The sequence below is a fragment of the Acinonyx jubatus genome, chromosome E3, assembly GCF_027475565.1.
Source record: "Acinonyx jubatus isolate Ajub_Pintada_27869175 chromosome E3, VMU_Ajub_asm_v1.0, whole genome shotgun sequence".
NCBI lineage: Eukaryota > Metazoa > Chordata > Mammalia > Carnivora > Felidae > Acinonyx > Acinonyx jubatus.
This window is the reverse complement of record NC_069398.1, coordinates 8,500,866-8,516,438: the sequence shown is the minus strand read 5'-3', so window position 1 is coordinate 8,516,438 and position 15,573 is coordinate 8,500,866. Positions and strand designations below refer to the sequence as shown.

General features: G+C 50.3%; 1 protein-coding gene across 4 annotated transcripts in view; it reads right to left on the bottom strand.

The window, feature by feature from the left end:
- Positions 1 to 15,573, bottom strand: part of ABCC1 (ATP binding cassette subfamily C member 1) — a 139,120-nt gene that overhangs the window by 101,899 nt on the left and 21,648 nt on the right. The window contains exon 1 of one of the 4 annotated variants that reach the window (XM_053213330.1): positions 5,710 to 5,934. The exons of the other annotated variants lie outside the window; for them this stretch is intronic. The gene's annotated coding sequence lies outside the window, so the exon portion shown is untranslated. Of the gene's footprint in view, positions 1 to 5,709; positions 5,935 to 15,573 lie in introns of those variants that run through there. 4 annotated transcript variants of the gene reach the window in all.

Here is a 15,573-nt window from a genome sequence, read left to right as displayed (position 1 = left end):
GTTGCTTGGTATTCCGCTGTATGATGGACTTGACTTTATTTGACCAGCCTCCTGCTGAGTGGGCACTGGGTTGCTCTAAGAGACAAGCAATGCAGCAGGGATTTGACAACCTGGAAAGTGCCTCATTTCCCACACACGCAAGCATATTTATAAAATGACTTTCCAAAAGGGAACCCGCTGGGACAAAAGGTGCCTGCTTTTAAAATTTGGACAGACATTGTCCCCCACGAGGGTATCAATTTATACTCCACCTAACAAGGCACAAGCACGACGAGTTCCCCAACACCGTGTATTACAAGCTTTCTGACCTCTGCAGACGTGGTGGTGGAAAATACCTCTCTGGAGCTTAAATTCTTTTTCCCTTGGTGTTGAGTGAAATTGGAAGATCTTTCCATTGTGTGCTTAAAAGCAGTAAGACTCTCCTGCTCAGAGGAAAATCTACAGACTTAAATATTTGTGTTAACGGGGGGCTTGGGTGGCTCAGTCGGTTGAGCGTCTGACTTCAGCTCAGGTCATGATCTCAGGGTTCACGGGTTCGAGTCCTGCGTCGGGCCCTGTGCTGACAGCTCAGAGCCTGGAGTCTGCTTTGGATTCTATGTCTCCCTCTCTCTCTGCCCCTTCCCCACTCGCACTCTCTCTCTGTCTCAAAATTTTTTTTAATATTTGTGTTAATAAATAGGACAGATCTGATTGTCCTCTCCCCTCTGGGTAACAACCTCAAATGGCTCCCTATCACCTTCAAAAGCTGATCCTTGCTACGGCTCATGAAGCCTTCCACATTTGAGCCCCATCTGTTTCTACTATAATTTCTCTCACTCCAATGTGTCAACACAGGCATTCGCTCAAAGAAGCATGTACCAAGCACACGTCAGGCATTGTTCAAGGCTCTTGAGATTCAAGAGGGCCAGGGTTCCTGCTTTCAAGGCAATCCCCAGTTGCTGGTCAAATCAATGGTTCTTTGGGATACTTCTTGCTAGATGCTCTCCCTGCAATGTCTTTCCGCTGTCACAAACTCCTACACATCCTTCAAAACCCAACTTGGATATCTCCTTTAAGAAGTTTTCCTTTCCCCCAACCCTGCTCCAAAACGGCTTTCCTCCTGACCTCCAACCTTTGCAATGATTTTTTTTTTAATTTTTATTTATTTTTTGAGAGAGAAAGAGACTGGGTGTGAGCAGGGTATAGGCAAAGAGAGAGGGAGACACGGAATCCAAAGCCAACTCCAGGCTGTCAGCACAGAGTCCGATATGGGGCTCAAACTTCTGAACCATGAGAGCATGACCTGAGCCGAAGTCAGATGCCTAACCAACTGAGCCACACCTCTGTCCTACAAGGACCATGCAAGGACCCCAGTGCCAGGACCATGTGTATTTACTCTTCGCTCCTCTCCTCCTCACCTGGCAGGTACCCAGAAGTTACTGGGTACCCATGCCATGCCTCCCCCCCACCTCCCCTGCCCAACATCATTTCCTACTTTGCTTTAAAGAAAAAAATAACGCATCCAAGTAGAACCTGGCTAGGATCCCCGGCTTTCTAGCTACAGCCTGAAACTCAGGCCCTGACCTCGTGCGAACCCGTGCAGGTCACCTCACTTGTCCAAGCCTCAGTCCCCTCACCAGTAAAATGGTCAGGAAAATGCAAGGGCCTGGAAGGGTTTTGGCCACTTTCAAACGGCCTGGCACGAGAGGTGCTTCGCCCGGGACTGGCCGGGTCCAGAAACGAGCAGTGACTGTCAGCAGCAGATGCTAATAATTACTGATGATCGCCACCACTGTCACCAGCACGGGCCGGAGTCAGGAAGCTTAAAGCGCAGAGAAACGCTCGAATCAGGAAGTAAGCAGGAGGAAACCAGGGAGCATCTAAGGACACGGGACTCCAGCAACAGGAGGCCGAAAACCACTCAGCTCAGCGAAGGAGGCGCTGGCTCTTCAGAAGCAGCTTCCCGCTCAAAGCCACACGCCTGCTACACGCCAGCCCTGACCCGGAGGGAGAGGCAGGAGGGGGAGGCAGGGGAGGGGGGGCACGGGAAGAGGGAAGATGGGCTTCTGAACGTGACGCTGCACTGCTGTGGGAAGCAGACAGTAGGCTACGGGCCCCCTGCCTCAGCCGGCCAACGGTGGCCCTGACGACCGTCACCGGAGGGCAGACAATAGCGTCAGGGCCTCCGGCGCAGCCCTCGCTGGCCGGGACTGGATGGAATCTTCTGTGCGAAGGGACCCCTGCCCTGCCTTGACCGTCCCCGGAGACCCGCAGCGCCACCCTGCCATCCGGGGTTTCGTGGGCAACAGTGACGCAGAGGGCCCGCTGGATGGCTTCGGGAAGGATCCCGATTCCCGGGGAGCCTGCCGGCCCCTCGTGGCTCCCCACTCCGGGGCTGGCCGCCACCCTGCTCCTCCTCCCCGCGGCCCTGCCCCCCGGATCCGGGGGGCTTCGGAAATCAGGCTGGCGTGACCTCCGCTCTCTGATTCTGAGGACGGAGCGGCCATCGGCCCGATGCTGGTGACAACACTCAACCTGGGGGGCAGCCAGTCCAGGAAACAGTCAGTCACCAGCGCTGGCCCAGGAGGGCGCCCGGGGTGGAATGTGGTCCAAGGAACCCTTCGTACAGGAGGTGCGTCGCGGATTCCCCCGGCCGCAGCTTCTTCCACAGGACACCTCCACAGCTTGGTCACCCTTTTATGCGCCCCATCCCCCGCCCGCAGCGCCGACACTCGAGGATGTGGGGCATGAGCCCAAGTGGGCTTGGCCCGCGTGCTTCGGGAGTTCGTGAAATTTCTACTGAGCGGTGTCACCTCTCATCCGTCTCCCGGGGCAGAATAACGACAGGCAGCTGAGCACCGGACGTACCAGGCACGTCAGCCAGTCCTCAGAAGAGACGCTGCCGCCAGCCCCATTACACAGAAGAGAAAACCGAGGCACTAGGCAGGAAGATACCTTCCCAAAGGCCACGCTGCACTGGCTCTACATTGTCCCCACCCCAACCCACACATACATCCCCCCTCCTCTAACAGCCCCTGGCCGTCGTTCATCAACAAATCCTCCTGCACCCTCAGCCACACACTCGGGACAAAGCTCCCGGGCCAGGCCCTCATTAGAACCAGGCAATCAGCAGAGTCCTTCACCTGCTTGCTGGCGATGAGGCCTAGAAGGGCCGCCTAATGCACATCAATCCCATCACAGCAAAGATGCTACTCTCTCGTCCCCAGTGATGGAGGGTGGGGACGTGGATTTGCAGGTGTCGCGGCTATTTACGAGACAAGCACCAAAAGTTGGGAGGGGAAAGAAGTGTCACCACCATGGAGAACTGAGAACAAAGTGGACGTTACAAAAGGTAGAGACGACCTATGACCCAGCGACAGCTCTGCTAGGAATTCACACGAGGGACACAGGAGTGCGGACGCATAGGGGTGCTTGTACCCCCATGTTTCCAGCAGCACTCTCAACAGTAGCCAAATGATGGAAGGAGCCTACATGTCCATCAACCGAGGAATGGATAAAGAAATTGTGGTTTATATGCACAATGGAGTCCTACATGGCAGTGAGAAAGAACGAAATCTGGCCCTGCGTAGCAACGTGGAGGGAACTGGAGAGTGTGATGCTAAGTGAGAGAAGCCATACAGAGAAAGACAGATACCATGTTTTCACTCTTATGTGGATCCTGAGAAACGTAACAGGAACCCATGGGGGAGGGGAAGGAAAAAAAAAAAAAAGAGGTCAGAGTGGGAGAGAGCCAAAGCCTAAGAGACTCTTAAAAACTGAGAACAAACTGAGGGTTGATGGGGGGTGGGAGGGCGGGGAGCGTGAGGTGATGGGTATTCAGAGGGGAACCTTTTGGGATGAGCACTGGGTGTTGTATGGAAACCAATTTGACAATACACTTCATATATTGGAAAAAATGAAAAAAAAAATAAAAGAGACGAAAGAAAAGTGGTTCTTGGTGCCATGGGGGGGCGGGGGCAGGGGAGGTGCTCCTGGACCTCACCTGCAGTCCTTCCCCCCACAGCACCTCTCCAATAAATCCACTTTACTGTTTCACATACTTTTTTTAAGTAAGCTTCACACCCAATACAGAGCCCAACGCAGGGCTTGAACTCACGACCCTGACATGAAGCCCTGAGCTGAGATCAAGAGTCGGACGCTTAACCGACTGAGCCACCCAGGCACCCTGTTTACACAAGTTTAAAATGAATTTGCTCTCACTTACAACAGAAACCATCCTAATAATACAAGTTCTGATCCACTGAATCAACTTTTATACAAGACTGTGATTCAGAATTTGACATGCATGAATTTAGGGCTTATTCCACTACGAGCAGTAGGATACTTACTTTCTGGGTGAATCACTAATCTTCTCTGAGGCTCAAACAGTCCACCAGCCAAGTGGGGATACTGCCTTCTTCTCCCAAGGGGCCCATAAAAACCCATACATATGTTGATTATTACTATTATTTACAACCTCTTCAGCTACTTTTTTAGGGCCCACTTCTTTCCTTCTGTTCTCCCCTTTTCCTTTTCTTCCCCACTACCCCACCCCATTCCCCCAAAAAACTATTCCCTGGTCTCTTAAAGACACAGTTTCCTTCCTGATTTGCTGTGTGACCTTAGACAAGTTACTTAGCCTCTCTGAGCCTCATCTCTGACTAAGGCTAAGACTACCTATCTCCTAGAGCTATTCTCAAGATTAAATAAAATTGCATGCACACAGGGTCCTACACACTCAATAGAGAACTACTGTCAGTAACCTTAATTCTCACACCAGTAATGGAAATAAATGAAGTTTGTATCGTTAAACTCTCAATATGGTGATCTTATGTTGTTATTGATAATAACAATACCACCTAGCATTTACTCAACACTACGTGCCAGGCATTATTTCTATGCGTTTGAAGTGAATTCATTCATTTAACCTCCATGACTACTTAGAAGGGAGGTTTTGTTTTGATGCCCCTTTGAGAGGTGAGGAAATTGAGACAGAGAAGACACACAGCTTGTATGTGATGAGGCTGGGACTCAAACTTAGAAAGTGTGATTACTGAGCTGTCCCCCAGGGATGGGTAACATGAATTTTAGCAGGCCCTTCTGGAGCTGCGCCTGCAACCATGGAAATCTGGGCCAAGAAGATGTGAATCCTCAAATCGTCACCAAGTTCAGAACCCCCTACCTGTACTCACCGCCTATGGCTGCCGTTACAAATCACCACAAACTGGGTGGCTTCAAGGAACACAAATATTCAAACATACAGTTGCAGAGGTCAGGAATCTGAAAGGGGTCTCGGGCAGGGCTGCATTCCTTCAGGAGACTAATGGAGAATCCATTTCCTTGCCTCTTCCAGCTTCTAGAAGCCGCCCACATTCCGTGGCTCACCGCCTCTGCTTCCATCTTCAAAGCCAAGGACACCAGACCAAGTGCCAGTCACACTGCTGCCTCTCTGAATTTACTCTCTTGTGTCTCCCTCTTGCACATACAAAAACCCTCGTGATACCTGGGCCCACCCAGATAACCCAGGACCCCTGCCGTCTCAAGGTCAGCTATGACCTTGAGCCTAATTGCACCCGCCATCTGCCTTGCCCTCTGCTGTGCAACATCACATAATCACAGGTTCCACGGACCAGGCCACGGGCATCTTTGGAGAGGCCATTATTCGGCCCACCAGGTGCCCTCAGGTTTACTCTGGTCCATCCTGAGCTCCATTCAATGGCTCTCCCTCACCCTCACTCCTCTTGGCTGGGTCAGGTCGAGAAGCCACCCCAGTCGTGCCCAGCACAGGCAAGTGGTACCCCACACTTAGCTGGCCGGCCCCACTCGGTTCAACCAAGCTGGTCACAGAGGCACCGTGTGCCGGTATCTCCTCGGCCGGAGCCCCGCGGGGATTCCCCGCCGTTCTGATGCTCCGGCCTGGCCAACGCAGCTTCTGGAGGGACACCAGACAGGGGCCTGCAGGGACAAGGGAAAGAGCTTTGCCCGGGGTCCTGCTAGCTGACCCCAGAACAGGAGGGGTGCAGGGAGACAACAGAGGGGAACTTAATTATGAACCTGAACTGCTCCTCTGTGCCACCTGAGTCTGGGAGTAAAGGTTGCTCTGACCTAGTTAATTACAAGGACGGACTCTGTAATGGGCATTCCACTGGGGCCTGAAGCGATCAGCTCAATAACGTATCACATTCCGCTTTCCACCACTAAGTGGACTATTTATCAGGACTATTTATCAGGACTATTTATCCACTAAGTGGATTATTTATCAGGAGAGTACTGTGTGCCAGTAACATCTGGAGGTCAAGGTTCTACTCTCAGAGTATCATTCTAGCAAAAGAGGCAGGGGCGTCTGAGTGGCTCAGTCGGTGAAGCATCTGATGAGGTCATGATCTCACAGTTCATGGGTTCGAGCCCTGCGTCGGGCTCTGTGCTGACAGCTCAGAGCCTGGAGCCTGCTTCAGATTCCGTGTGTGTGTGTGTATCTCTCTCTCTCTGCCCCTCCCCAGCCCTCTCTCTCTCAAAAATAAATTTTAAAAAAAAGTTAAAAAATTTAAAAGAAGAGGCAAATACTAAACAGATAAATAGCTATATGCCTGTCCAATGTTAGCAAATGCCCTGAAGAAGAGTAAAAGGGGGCAGAGAATAATGGTGGGTGCTAGGTGCTATTACAGAAAAAGAGCTCCGGGCCGGGATGATATTCCAGCATAGACCTGTAGGGAACATGTATGTGCCACCTTCCTCCATTAACAGCAACAAAAAGACTGAGGGCTTACTGAGGTTCTCAGCGGCATGTGCCAGGACCAAGCTAAGTGCTTTATATCCCATTTAATCCTCACAAACAACTCTAGGAGGCAGGCACTATAATTAAATCCATTTTACAGATATAGAAACTGAGGACAAGTGACATAACCTGCAAGCAGCATGCATAGCCGGGAATTTAAATCAAGTGTAGATGCCTCTATCCACCAAGAAAATGTTCAGTTTGCTTTTTTTTTTTTAACGTGTATTTTTTTTAAAGGTTTGCCAAATTTATCTTTTTAATTTTCTTTTTTTTTTACATTTATTTATTTTTGAGAGACAGAGAGAGACAAAGAGTGAGCAGGGGAGGGGCAGAGAGAGGGAGATACAGAATCCGAAGCAGGCTCCAGGATCCCAGCTGTCAGCACAGAGCCCAATGCAGGGCTTGAACGCACGAACTGTGAGATCATAACCTGAGCTGAACTTGGACGCTTAACCGACTGAGCCACCCAGGCGCCCCTAACGTTTATTTATTTTTGAGAAACTGAGAGACAGAGCACGAGCAGGAGAGGGGCAGAGGGAGAGGAAGATACAGAGTCCGAAACAGGCTCCAGGCTCTGCGCTGTCAGCACAGAGCCTGACGTGGGGCTCAAACTTGTAAGCCACGAGATCGTGACCTGAGTCAAGTCGGACATTTAACTGGACTGAGCCACCCAGGCACCCTTCTGTTTGTTTTTGAATCACATACATGTACTACTGTTCCCATTTAAAATTAGTATAAAAGGATCCATGGATGATTCTGGAGGCAGGGAAATTTTCTTAGAAAGATACAAGAAAAACAAAAGCTAGCAGCTACTACCTCCAGGGGGTAGAGCTGAAGCTGACGAGAAGACATTATTCATTTTGTTTTATTATCTTTAGCGCTATTTGTATTTTTCACTCCCTAGGTATTACCTCTAAACCGCTAATAACAAAACGAATCCGCACTTTCAATAAACAAACAGCAACAGCAGGGACTTAAGGGTAGAATTTCTAAATGCTGAGCTGGGCACAACAAGAAAGCACGTATTTACTGGGCACCTATAATAACCCCAAGAGCTGAAATGCCAGGCAGAGTGCTAAGTGTTTTCCAGGCAGGAGTCCATTCAAACCCCTACAAAGTCAGGACTATTAAAACTTCCCCTTCTCAGACCAGGGGACTCTGAGGCCCCAGAGTGGTTATGGAACTTGCTCGGGGCCACAGGGCCAGAAAGAGGCAGAGCCGGGCGCTGAACCCACACGGTCCGACACTGAGCTCCAACCTCCCGAGCTGCACCACCTCTCAGCCAGGTACTGAGAAGAACTCCAGGGGCTTTCCAGGGGCTTTCCAAGGTCCATGGCCTCACCACCCCACCCGGGGCAGCCTCAAAGGCAACATCCTCTGAGGCAGGCCACCAACTGTCCTCAGACATCAGGGATTCCGAGTTCATCTGTGTGGGACGGAGAAGCAATGTTCTGACCCAGATGTGGAAATATTCTACAACCGCCCCCACCCACCTACCCAATGTGCGCAGCAAGGGCGATGGCTAAGAAACACGAGGTTGGGCCGACTGGGTCCTAGTCTCTACCTCGGCACAGATGTGCACCCGAAAGCAGGGTTTCTCGGCCTCGGCACTGGTGACATTTGGGGCCAGAAGTTTTTGCCTTGAGGGGGCCATCCTGTGCACCTGAGGATGTTCAGCAGCATCTCTGATCTCTGTCCAAGAGATGCCAGTAAGTGCACAATCACATTTAATCCTGACAGACAACCTTAAGAGGCACGTACTAAACCCCATTCTGTAGACACAGAAACTCAGCTCCCGTATAACCTGGGAGCAAGCATACACAGCCGGGGGGACCATCAAAGATGTCTCCAGACTTTGCCAAATAACCCCCTGGGGAGGCAAAAAACTGCCCCTACCATCCCAGAGCGGTGGCCTCACCAGGCCTCGGTTTCTTTATCTGTGAAAAGAGAACTCACCGATTAGAGAACCACCAGGAAGGCTAAATGACAGACCCGAAAGGTTCCAGGTTTAGTTCCTGGCCAAGAGACCGATCAATAAACCCAAGGGTTATGGAAACCAATTTGACAATAAATTTCATATATTAAAAAAATTTTAAAAATTAAAAAAAAAAATAAGCCCAAGGGTTGGTTGGTTTCATTCATTCACTCATTCATTCATTCATTCATTCATTCTCTCCATCACACAATGAATATTTATTGAGTACCTACTCTGTACTGAGCTCTGGACTAATCAAGGAGAGTGGGAATAAATCAGGCACAGTCCCTGCCCTGTTAAGACTCACACAGTCCACTAAAGATAGAAGGTCGCATGAGGCACCTGGAGGGCTCAGTCAGTTGGTTAAGTGTCCGGCTCTTGATTTTTCTTTTTTTTTTAATATAATTTATTGTCAGGTTGGCTAACATACAGTGTATACAGTGTGCTCTTGGTTTGGGGGGCAGATTCCCATGGTTCATTGCTTACGTACAACACCCAAGGCTCATGCCAACAAGTGCCCTCCTCAACGCCCAGTGGCTCTTTTTTCCAACTCGAGTCACGATCTCACCGTTCAGGAGTTTGAGCCCCGCGTCGGGCTCCAGGCTGACGGCACAGAGCCTACTTGGGATTCTCTCTCCCTGCCTCTCTCTCTGCCCCTCCCCCACTCGCACACCTGTGCGCCTTCTCTCTCAAAATAAATAAGTAAATATTTTTTAAAAAGATGTAAGGTCACAAAACATAGCTGCGAAGATCAATGCTTGTTACACAGGGAGGGGAAGTGTCAGGGTGAGGGTCCGGGAAGGGGGCATTTCAGCAGAGGAGAGTGCCAGGGTCAGAAAGAGCCAGCTGTGCAAAGATCCAGGGGAAGCACGTCTGAGGCAGAGGGATAGCGGGGGCAAAGGCGTGGGGAAGACGCTGCGTGGGTATCCACCTTTTCAAAATGCAGAAGGGAGGGAGGGAACGAATCGAACGAATTCAAGCGACAGCAGCAAAGACTGGAGACCCTGGAGCCAGAGGCCTGAGTCTGAATCCAGCAGCCACCGCTCACCTGCCCCTTGACCTTCAGAAAATCAGCTCACCTCTCCGGCTCTGGTCTCCTTCACCTGCAAATAGGTCTAATAATGGATGCCGTGCAGACCGCGGGGTTAAGGGTTTAGCTTGCCCAGAGACGCCTCATCAGCTCTGGGCAGCATGGGCTGGGAGCGGTGGGGTGCAGGGCAGGCCGGCCACGAAGCTGGGGCAAACCCCGCGGGACTGAAACTGAGGCTGATAAGAGCACTAATAAGTCATCGCCCGCGGAAAGCACTGACCATGCGCCAGGCACCGTGTTCCTGCTTCAACGTCCATCAGCGGAGCCACACCCTGTGAGGCGCGTCCTGCATTAATTAACCCCATTCCACACAGAGGGACACAGAGGCAAACAGAGGTAGGAACACTTGCCGGAAGGTATGTGGGCAGGACCTGGTGGAGCCTGGATTCGAACCCCAACAGGCCGGCTCCAGAGCCCCAGCAAAGGGACGGATGGAGGTGTGCAGGACGCTACTGGGCATCGGCCCCGTCTCGGAGGGGCAGAGGCGAGGCGACCGGTGGCTGACAAAGCCATATCCAGAACCGGTCCAAACGCGACAGGCAGCCGGCACAGGGGTAGCTCTAAGCAGAAGCAAGCTGAGAAAAGGAACTGCAGGGAGGCCAGCAGTCGGGTGGGGACCTGCTGGGCTTCTGGACATTAATCCTGTTTTCAGAGACAACATGGGGCCTCCGCTTGCCCAGCACAGGCCGGCCAGAGAGACACGGGAGGTCTAAGGCCGCCCTGCCCCGACCCAGCACGAGGCCAGGGCTCCCTGTGGCGGGAGAAGGGCAGCAGGAGCCAGGGTCACGCGGGCGGTGACGTCCCCTGCCCGCTGCCAGGCTGAGCTGCAGTCTTTCCTCACTCTCTGACTCACCAGAGCTAAGAATAAAACCTAGAAGTATTAAGGCAGGGGGGAGGGTAGGAGGGCCACATCCAGATCTTAGCCCCGGCACCCGGGAAGGCAGGGCACAGCCCTGCTCAGGCAAGAGCCCCAGATCCCCACTAAATCCTAACACCCAAGGCGCAGAGCTGAACATCTCAGCAAGACAGGGACCGGGGCCACCCGCGAACCCAAGACTCCTGTCTTAAAAGGACAGCCAAAAAGACGACAGAGCCGTGTCCAAATGTCCACGGCGGCAGCAGCCTGTTCTGACCCGCCGTGACCCCGACGCTCCCAAGGACGGGCCCTTCCCTACAAAGCACACATCTGCCCTCACCGTCTCCATCCAGCCCTGACCGTCTTTGTTGACTTTTGTCCCCAGCCACTTCCCCTCCTCTGATCAGACTTTGGAGCTTCACCAAACCCTCCATTTGGTCACATTCCAGGGACCCGAGCGGGTTCAGGCATGTGCCAGCCAGAGGCATACATCTAAGGACACGGCAGTCAACAGGACGGACAGCATGCATCCACTGACTGAGCATTGCTTCCAGATGCTGAGGACCCCGCGATGAACAGCAGAGCAAACGGCCTGCCCTCCTGGAGCGGACAGCCTTGTAAGAAGAGACAGAACAGACAAGATAGAAGGAAAAAATATATAGACATAAAAAATACACATAGTGTGCGTGTGTGCATGTATTATGATGAAAAGGACTCGGAGAAGTGGCAAGGACTTACTGAGAACGTGTATTTTGGTAATATATTAAAGAAACAAGGGAATAGGCCAAAAGGCCATTTGGGGGAACAGCACGGAAAACAGCTGATGCAAAGGTTCTGAGGTAGGAACACGTGTGCTATTCTGCAGTAATAACAGAGAGGTCAATATGACTCGACAGTAATGGGAAATAAGGTCAGGGAGGAAGCTAGGGGACAGGGAGGGACAGACTGGAGGACTCAGAGGCCACTGCAGGCATTTCTAACTTTTACTCCAAGTGAGGTGGGGACCATGGATTTCATGTCATCATCGGATTTATTTGTTTCAGACGGTGGTTCTCAAGCGGGGGTAAACTTTCCCCCAGGGGACATCGGACAGTGTTTGGAGACATTTCTGGTGTCACTACTGCCACCATGCTCTGGACATCTTGTGGGCTGCCGAACATCCACAATGCAAGGACGGGCCCACAACACTCACTGAGCCCTCAATGTCAACGGCGCTGGGGCTGAGAAACTCCGCTGAACGCAGTCCCTGCCCTTATCAAGTTTAGACTCCTTGTTCTCCAAACACAACCCTTATCAAGCAGAGTTTCAGCTTCTCACCACGTGACAATCAACCAGGCCTCAGTTTCCACATCTGGACAGTGGGGATACCCATGAAATGAAGTAAATTAGCACGTCATTAAGCACAAGCCGGAGCACGTAGTAGGCACTCAATAAATGTCACCGCTACTACGGGGACTGCGTCCAGATCCACCCCCTGCCTCAACCCTTCCACATTTCCACCAGTTAAATGCAAAATACCACCATTTCAACATGGAGCATCTGCATGTTACCACATACAGCAGGCAACACAGACGGGGCCAGCAGGAAGCAAGGGCTGGTTGTGCCCCCACCAAGCCGCCTCTCCTTCCCACCTCCAGCCCCGGTGCGGGCTGTGGCCCCTGCCTCCTTACCCTGCCCTGGCGCTGTCCCGAGTCAGCTCAGCCCCAAAGTACCTGCTCTGCCCGCCCGGGGCGCTTTCTGAAGGACGATCCCTGCCTCTCCCATGGGGGAGGTGCTGAGAAAATGCCTTTAAACGAAGCTGAGAACAGAAAATACTAACTTCTTTTGTAATTGATTTTAATAGGCAGTACGTGGGGTGGCCTGGGTGGCTCAGCCAGTTAAGCGTCTGACTTCGGCTCAAGTCGTGATCTCACTGTTCGTGAGTTCGAGCCCCACATCGGGCTGTGTGCTGACAGCTTGGAGCCTGGAGCCTGTTTCGGATTCTGTGTCTCCCTCTCTCTCTGCCCCTCTCCTGCTGGCGCTGTCTCTCTCTCTCTCTCTCTCTCTCCTCTCTCTCTCTCCAAAATAAACATTAACAATTTTTTTTAAAAAACAAGTAGTATGTGACTCAAATTTAAATATGTGTGTGCATGCGTGTCAAACGGCAAAAAGTTACTCTTATCTCCCCTACAAGCCCCATCCCGTCCCGTCTTCACAGCCGCATACACCCCTCCCCGTATACAAATCCAACCACACGTGTGAGTTCCTGTGTACCCTCCTGAAATTCTTCAGGCAAATACAAGCAAATACAACATGTTCTTTTTTTTGTTATTATTATTTATTTTGGGAGAGAGCGAGCGAGCAGGAGAGGGGTAGAGAGAGAGAGGAAGAGAGAGAATCCCAAGCAGGCTCTGTGCTGTCAGCACAGAGCCCGACGTAGGGCTCAAACCCACAAACCATGAGCTCATGACCTGACCCGAAACCAAGAGTTGGATGCTTGGTTGGATGAGCCACCAAGGTGCCCTACAAATATACATTCTTATTTGTCCTTTTTTGTACCTAAGAAGTATCAGACCAAATATGACAAGTGTATCTTGATGTTTTCATTAAAAAAAAAAAAAAATCTGAATCTTGGAAGCTGGCCTTGTCCTCACCTTTTACTTTCCTCTGGAAGCATCCCCACCCCTCTGCTGAATGGGCGGGACACAGCATATTTACTCAGGCCCCTAATGCCCACCTCTCGGGTTGCTGATCTTTTGCTCTCCCAAACAATGACGCAAGCGCTCCCCTTAGAAGTTACTCCTCAAGCGAAGAAAATACAGAAGGCCTGACCTGAAGGCCAACGGCTTCGCTTAATTGCTACTAAGCCTCACGGGCAGAACACAAATTACACCGGCTTAAGTATGATAACCTGCAGCTACACAACGAGAATTAAAAAAATGATGACAAATGTTGACCTGGTCATCCCCACGGGAATTCAATCTGTACAACATCACAAAGGAAATCCAACATAAACGCAATTCCGATCCTTGAGAGAGATGGGCGTGTCACATTCACTAGAGCATCACTCACAACAGGCAAGACATGGAAACAACCTCAAAGCTCACTGGCGGATGAAGGGATAAAGGAAGGTGGTGCATACCTATGTAATGGAAATATCATCCAGACATTAAAAAAGAAGGGAATTCAGAGAGGGAGGGAGGCAAACCATAAGAGACTCTTAAATACAGAGAACAAACGGAGGGTTGATGGGGGTGGGGGGATGGGGAAGAGGGGAAAAAGGGTGATGGGCACTGAGGAGGGCACTTGTTGGCATGAGCCCTGGTGTTGTATGTTAAGCGATGAATCACGGGAATCTACCCCCGAAACCAAGAGCACACTGTATACTCTTGACAATAAATTATATAAAAAAATATAAATTTTTTTATATAGCCAACTTGACAATAAATTATATTTTTAAAAAAAAGGAAGAAAGAAAAGAAAACCACTAACTCAAAAAAAAAAAAAAAAAACAAAGGAAATCTCGCCATGTGCGACAACATGGATGGACCTCGAAGGCATTATGCCAAGTGAAATGAAGCAGAGAACAACAAATACTGTATATGTTCTCATTTTACGTGCGGAATCTAAAAAAACTGAACTGAGGGCTCCTGGCTGGCTCAGTCGGTGGAGCGTGTGACTCTTAATCTTGGGGGTCATGAGTTTGAGCCTCCGTCGGGTGTCGACATTACCAAAAAAATAAAATAAAAAAAAGCTTTAAAAAATAGAAATTAAAAGGACTAGGGGGTAGGGGAAACAGGGAACTGTGGGTCAAAGGGCACAAACTTCCAGTTATAAGATGACGAATTAGCTCCGGGAACCTAACGTACAACATGGTGATCACAGTTAGCAAATACTGTGTTGTATACTTGAAAGCGGTCAGGAGAGCAGATCTCAGGAATTATAGGTGGAGGTCAAGGTAATAATGGGAGGGAACAGAGGTGCTAAGTAACCTAACTGCATAATCACTTTACAACACACGCGTTTAGCAAACCATCCTGTCCTATACACCTGAGCTTTACATATGTTACACATCGATACCTCAATAAAGCTGGGGGTGGGGGGGAATCACTTAAATGCAGGAGTGTGCATTCCTGGCGGTTTATAGCTCTACAAATATTATCTAATGTCTGATTTTTAACAAAGTAACAGAAACCGCAGCGTCCAATACACTAACTACCAGCCTCACGGAGCTACTGAGCACTTGAAATGAGGCTGGACCAAACTGGGATGTGCTATAAAACTAAAACACTTAGTATGGGAGCACATGGGTGGCTCAGGTTAAGCGTCTGACTCTTGGTTTCAGCTCAGGTCATGATCTCACAGTTCATGAGATCGAGCCCCACATTGGGCTCTGCACTCACGGCATAAAACCTGCTTGGGATTCTCTCTACCTCCTCTCCCTCTCTCTCTCTCTTTCTGTCCCACCCCCCCACCCCGCACCTCTCAAAATAAATATTAAAAAAAAAAGACTCAGTACAAACAAAATGCAAAATACCTCATTAGTTACATGTTGAAATTCCAAAATGTTGCATATATGGAGTTAAATAAAATATATACTTAAAATCATTTCACCTGTTTTTTATTATTTTTTTGTAATGTGGCAACCAGACAAAACTCCATACATGGCCTGCATTCTTTTTCTATCGTATGGTGCTGGTCCAAACAATAGAAGATAGGGGATTGTTCAATTCATTCCACACCTGGCAAGTATTTATTTACCTAGGCTCCTAACTGGTTGCTGGCCTCCCCTCCGGGCCACCCTTCACCCCACAGCCAAAGGGATAGCTTCAAACCATAACCAGATCCTGACACACTCTGCCTGAAGCTCCTCACTATGCCTATGGCCACCCTATGCCTCAGGACCTTTGCACGGTCTG